The sequence below is a fragment of the Hevea brasiliensis genome, unplaced genomic scaffold (assembly GCF_030052815.1).
Source record: "Hevea brasiliensis isolate MT/VB/25A 57/8 unplaced genomic scaffold, ASM3005281v1 Scaf212, whole genome shotgun sequence".
Classification (NCBI taxonomy): domain Eukaryota; kingdom Viridiplantae; phylum Streptophyta; class Magnoliopsida; order Malpighiales; family Euphorbiaceae; genus Hevea; species Hevea brasiliensis.
In genome coordinates, this window is record NW_026614710.1 from 37,998 (window position 1) to 44,952 (window position 6,955).

At 25.9% G+C, this 6,955-nt stretch overlaps 1 pseudogene; it reads right to left on the bottom strand.

The window, feature by feature from the left end:
- Window positions 1-1,712: 1,712 nt before the first annotated feature.
- On the bottom strand, window positions 1,713-3,440 carry LOC131176658 (elicitor-responsive protein 3-like; annotated as a pseudogene).
- Window positions 3,441-6,955: the final 3,515 nt, after the last annotated feature.

Sequence of the window (6,955 nt, forward strand, 5' to 3'; positions counted from 1 at the left end):
TATATTATTTAATCACTTAATTTTAACTGTCTTTATGATTTAGATTAAAATAAATTGATTAATTTTTTTTATTAAATATATAATAAAAAATTAAAGAGTTTTATTTTACAAAATACATTGACATTTTAATTCAATTTTAAAAAGTAGTGATTAAATAATTAAATTTAATAAAATATGAGAATCTAATGGGAATATTTCAAGAAAAACTGTTGAGCTACGAAGCATGGAGAATTTGTTTTTTAAAGTCTCTTTGAATTAGAAAGATAAAAATTAAAATACATTTTATAAATATAAATTAATTATTATAATGATAATAAATTAGCAAAATTGATATATTTAAAAAAAATAATAATATATTAAAATTTCTCTAAAATTAAAATAACTAAGACTTTTTTATCAGGATGCCACAAAATTTAAAATATATTTTTCTTTTTTTTTTTGAAGAAAAAGATTTTACGGTTTGTCATTATTTGCAAGACCCACACACGTATAGTCATTATCAGAATTGAAATATAATAATAACTTTTGAGAAAAATTTATTTTAATTTAATCAATCATGAATTTGAAATATAATTATATAAAATTTATTTATTTTTTATATAAATCTCATGATATTTATTATTTATTAAATTCATGATAAATTAAGTATGTATAAAAATTTTCTAGCTAAAATGTTTGCAAAATCTCAAAACCAGAGGGAGGATTACTTCCAGCAACAAGTTGACACTTCTCAAACCCTGAGGGAAAGTTACTTTCAGCAACCAGTTGACGCTTCTCAGACCCTGAAGGATGGTAGTTTGGCACTTCCTGATTTTGGCTTACCCAGCTTTTTTCAAACTGATATATCAGTTCACTTTGATGCTCCGGAGAAGCAACTTGCTTCCCAGACACAAGTACCCTTGAATAGTCCTTCCTTCGTGCCGTCAGGAAGTGTGAGCTTACCAAGTTGCAGTAGCGTTGGTTCTCAACAACCGCCACACTTGAAGGAGAATAAGGGACTGCGTGGGAGGGTGAACTCCTAGAGTCAAGGTAATTGTTACCAGTTTAGGTATTATAATTATCTGTGATAATACGCAGCCTTTTTCAACAATAACCTTTGTGGTTGTATTTTAGCTTTTGTAATATGATATTGACTATAATTTGAACCGTTGTAAAATAGTCTTTCAACTTTGGTAGTTTGTTCAGAAGATGTAGGGGCGACAACTGTGCGAAAGTTTTCCCAAATGCAATATGTTCATGTTGTACTTTCTTCCATTTTCACGGCAATGAATAGAAAACGAAGTTCTTTTTTTTTTTTTTTTTTTTTGGCTTTTCTTAAAGTGAAGCATCAAGGATCCAAACGATTTATTTTCCCCATGTGTGTAATGAACAGAGGATTCATGATTTTGCAGGAAGCATTTGACCATAATTTTCTTAATCTATTAGTCTTGTAGTTTATATAGTTTTGTATTGTTTAGTATTTTTACACACATTTGTACAGTCTTCATGAAAATGGAGGACTCCTATGCCTTTGTCTCGCTTAAGTTTTCCATATTGTTCAATATAGCCAGCAGCAAGGCTTGCACTGAAAACGATTTCGTAGACCATATTATTTTGAAGGGAAAACATGGCATGGGAACGAAAAATAAAATTATTTTATTATTTTAGAGTTTTTATAATTAAAATATGATTTAAATTTTTTAACACTTTCTGATTAAAATTGTTGAGACATATAAAAAAAAAAAACAATTACTATTATTAATGCCAAACACAAATCCAAATCAATCAACACCAAAAGGTTCTTAAAACACATCGGTATTATTTGCAACATCAAAACAAGTTCTCACAACACATCGACGTTAAAAACAGAGTCTCTTTGCCATCTCCAAACCAAAAGCAGTCCTTGCCATTTCCACACCAAGATGCTGGTTAATATTATAACCGAAAATCGTATCCATCCACTCCGACGTTGTCCATCTCTACCTGGAAACCACGGTTTTCACAATACTAGAATGAGGAATAAGAAACAACACTATTATCATTACGGCCTGGAAAAACTAGAAAAACTATATTTATCTATCGATTCAATGTTTGTCCACGAAGACATAAACTAAGAAGAAGTGACTTAACATGATTTGCTAACTTGGAGTAAAGTAATCGACAACTGAATCATCTTCAATAATCCTACACTCTTCCCCTTTTCCTTATGCTTAGGTAGAAACACAGTAATTACCTCTGGGGTGAAGGTGAGGCCCACTGTAATCTCTCCCTTGTATTCTTGTTCTTTGACAACTTTGTACGCCGTAGATGGGAGGTTTCCTTCCAAAACAATGGCTCAAGGGGAATGCTGAATGGATCACAGAACCCGTAATCAATATTTTATATTTTCAGTGTTGCATAGAAAATTCAACCGAATTTATGAAGATTCTAATTTGTTACATATAGATGGGGAACTTGCACTCACGTTGCTTCTCCAACAAAATCATCTGCAGCACCAACATCACTGTCCATGATTTTCAATGTGAGTTCTGTGTCACCATCTGATACCTCAAATGAGAATTTCTCATTCCATTCTGGTTCACTCCCTTTCCCTGTAGGATTTTATATTTGTCAATATTGCACAAAATTGTATAACTTTTCTTTTGCACAACAGAAATTTTAAGGAGAAGGGTATGATCTCCATCTTGGGTACAAACGCTCCACTTGACTGCAAGGCCAATTGCATACATATTGAAGGCATAGTTTTGCCAATAATCTCTTGTGCTTAAAACAACATAGCAAGTATTAACATATTACTTGATCTTTTCTAATCTAATCTGATAAGTAAAAATTAGAAATGCAGCTAAGAATTCAGAGCGATTAGAGACATAAATACCTGAAGCAACACTGCTTTTCTGCTCCTGGGTACGGCAAGCGAGGACGACATAAGGGTCCACGCCATCTGCTCACATAAGAATTTTAACCTCGTCAAAAATCAATCCAGAATTATTATTATTAGGGGGGGAAAAACACCTAAACAACATTCCACTGGTAGGCCAAAGCGATTGATTCAGCTACAAGGAAAATGGTCGATGTAAAGAAAATTACAGATCAAGAACAACACACAAAAAGGTAGAACAAATAAAAGAGAGAGAGGCTTATGAATATCTATTAACATCACTCATTATGGACATAATGATCTCATTATTGAAAACCCACATCTCAATTTTATAATCAACAAACAAATAAACACACAAAAATTTTTTCGAGATATATTTGAACTTACTGAGAAAATCAGTGTTTTCAAGACCCTTAGCACCAACAAGTAGGACTTCAACAGTTCCTAGAGGCATTTTTGGACCAGAATTGAATCCAAAAAGCGAAAAAGAAAAGACTTAAAACTCAACAGGAATTTAGATTGAAATGAGTTCTTGGATCTCTGCCCTTTGGGTATCTGTGCATCTTATAGGAGAGTGAATGATTAACGAGGAAGGCTAATAATGTTTTTAAAAATTAAGTTTAGAGTTAAATAAGTAATTATAATTTTTGATAAGATCGAATAAATTTATATTTAATAAAATATAATTTTTTTAATAATAAAATATTATTTTTTAAATTAAAAAAATTTAAAATATATAGATAAAAATTATTTAATGTTAAAATTATTATTTTTAATAAAAAATTATTATTTTATTAAGTATAAATTTGGTTAGACTTAATTAGGAAAGTATAAGGGCTTATGTGATGAAAAATTGATTTTAAGCTTAATGAGACATTTTTTTTTCAATATTTGTTTGTAGGAAAATTTATAAAAAAAAATTATTTTATATTTCGACTCACTTTTATTTAAAATTTGATAAATAAAAAGCTTAATTGCAGTCGAATTCACACTAATTTCTTTGATCAAGTGCATAATATATTTAAATTTATAATAAATTATTTTTTGAGAGATAATAATTTTTTCTCGCTTAAATCAATTCTCTGCTCACTCGACAATAAAAAATAGAATCAAAAAAATTTAAATTTCATTTCATAGAGTATTATTTTTTTATCATCATGGATAACTCATCATTTTTTAGAGAACTATCCGCTAGTATGATCGCATATATGTCTTTTACCTTCTTTTTTTTTTTTTTAGAAGAACAGCTCCTCAATATTCATCACTAGTATCAGTCTATAAGAGAGGTGAATTTTGTGAGATTTTCTTCATTATTTAGACAGCTATTGTTTGTGCAGTACTCCAATGAAGAGCTTATCTTTTCAGCATTTTTAACGAAATGAAAGTGTATTTATACATACGTGAAATAAAATCTCTCAAATAGTTGATAATTACAAGAAGCTGTTGAATTTATTTAATAGTCAAATCCTTATCCGAAATTTTAACAACTCTGAGCAATGTGGGATCACAGCTATCGATTACTAATACACTTTTTATTAATAAATTTAACCAAAATATTAATTTATCAAATATAAATCATAAGACTCTATTTAATTCTATTTAAAAATAATCTTACTCTATTTAATTCTATTTAAAAATAATCTTTCTTTTTTTTTTGCTTTTTCACTAATTATAATGTAAGATTCAAGCAGAAAATGATACCCACCTTGCACGATTTTTTCATGATTACACAAAAAATTATTTTTTTTTAATATAAACATTATACATATAATAAATATTTTTTGTTTTTAATCATGATAAAATTCACACACAATATTTATTATAATTAATAATAAAAATATTTTTAAACAAATGCTATTTTATATTGAAAGTTTAAAGATTTGTTTGGCAATACTATTAAAATTGTTGTTTTGAAAAGAATTTTTTAAAAACATGTTAATTAAAAATTAATTTAAAATTAAATTTAATAAATTTTAATTATTAAAATACTACAATAGTAAAATATTTTTCTAAATTATTTTTTTAACAATATATAAAATAATATTTTTTCCTTAAAAAATAGCTTTAGTCTTAAAATTTTAATGCAAAATAAGTGCGATAGATATTTATTAGCAATACAATTACATTTTAATTTTAGAACATAAAAAATATTTTATATTTCTACTCACTTTAATATAAAATTTGATAAATAAAAAGTTTAATTGAAGTTTAATTTACACTAATTTCTTAGATCAGTGCATAATATATTTAAATTTATAATAAATTATTTTTTGAGAAATGATAAATTTTTTCTGCTTTAAATCAATTCTCTGATTACTCTGACAATAAAAAATAAAATTAAAAAATCTAAATTTCATTTCATAAAGCAATGTTTTTTATCATCATAGATAACTCATCATTTCTTAGGAAACTATCTCAGCATGATCACATATATGTCTTTTTCTTCTATTTTTTTAGAATAATAGCTCCTCAATATTCATCACTAGTATCACTATAAGAGAGGTGAATTTTGTGAGATTTTCTTCATTATTTAGACAGCTGTCGTTTGTGCAGTACTCCAATGAAGGGCTTATTTTTTCAGTATTTTTGACGAAAGAAAAGTATATTTATACATACGTGAAATAAAGTCTCTCAGATAGTTGATAATTACAAGAAGCTGTTGAATTTATTTGATAGTCAAATCCTTGTCTGAGAATTTTAATAACTCCTGAGCAATGCGAGGTCACGACTATCGATTACTAATACACCTTTTATTAACAAATTTAACCAAAATATTAATTTATCAAATATAAATCATAAGACTCTATTTAATTTTATTTAAAAATAATTTTTCTTTTTTTTTCTTTTTTCACTATTTATAATGGAAGATTCAAGAAGAAAATGATACCCACCTTGCACGATTTTTTCATGATTACACAAAAAATTATTTTTTTTTTAATATAACCATTATACATATAATAAATATTTTTTATTTTTAATCATGATAAAATTCACACATAATATTTATTATAATTAATAATAAAAATATTTTAAGTAAATGCTATTTTATATTGAAAGTTTAAAGATTTGTTTGGCAATACTATTAAAATTGTTGTTTTAAAAAGTATTTTTTTAAATATTAATTAAAAATTAATTTAAAAATAAATTTAATAAATTTTAATTATTAAAATTCTAAAATAGTAAAATATTTTTTAAAATTATTTTTTTAACAATATTTAAAATAATATTTTTTTCCTTAAAAAATAGCTTTAGTCTTAAAATTTTAATGCAAAATAAGTGCGATAGATGTTTATTAGCAATTCAATTACTTTTTATTTTTAGAACTTTAAAATTATTTTATATTTTGACTCACTTTTATTTAAAATTTGATAAATAAAAAGCTTAACTACAGTTGAATTTACATTAATTTCTTAGATCATATGCATAAGATATTTAATTTTATAATAAATTATTTTTAAGAGATGATAAATTTTTTCTCGCTTTAAATCAATTCTCTATTCACTCTGACAATAAAAAATAGAATCAAAAAATCTAAATTTCATTTCATAGAGCACTGTTTTTTATCATCATAGATAACTCATCATTTCTTAGAAAATTACCCGTTAGCATGATCACATATATGTCTTTTCTTCTTCTATTTTTTTTTAGAAGAATAACTTCTCGATATTCATCACTAGTATCAGTCTATAAGAGAGGTTAATTTTGTGAGATTTTCTTCATTATTTAGACAATTTTTATTTGTGCGGTACTCCAATGAAGGGCTTATTTTTTTAGCATTTTTAACAAAAAAAAAAAGTATATCTATACATACGTAGAATAAAGTCACTCAGATAGTTGATAATTACAAGAAGCTGTGGAATTTATTTAATTATCAAATCCTTGTTTGGAAATTTTAATAACTCCTGAGCAATGTGGGGTCACGACTATCGATTACTAATACACTTTTTATTAACAAATTTAATCAAAATATTAATTTACCAAATATAAATCATAAGACTCTATTTAATTATATTTAAAAATAATCTTTCTTTCTTTTTGCTTTTTCATTATTTATAATGTAAGATTCAAGCAGAAAATGATACACAACTTACACGATTT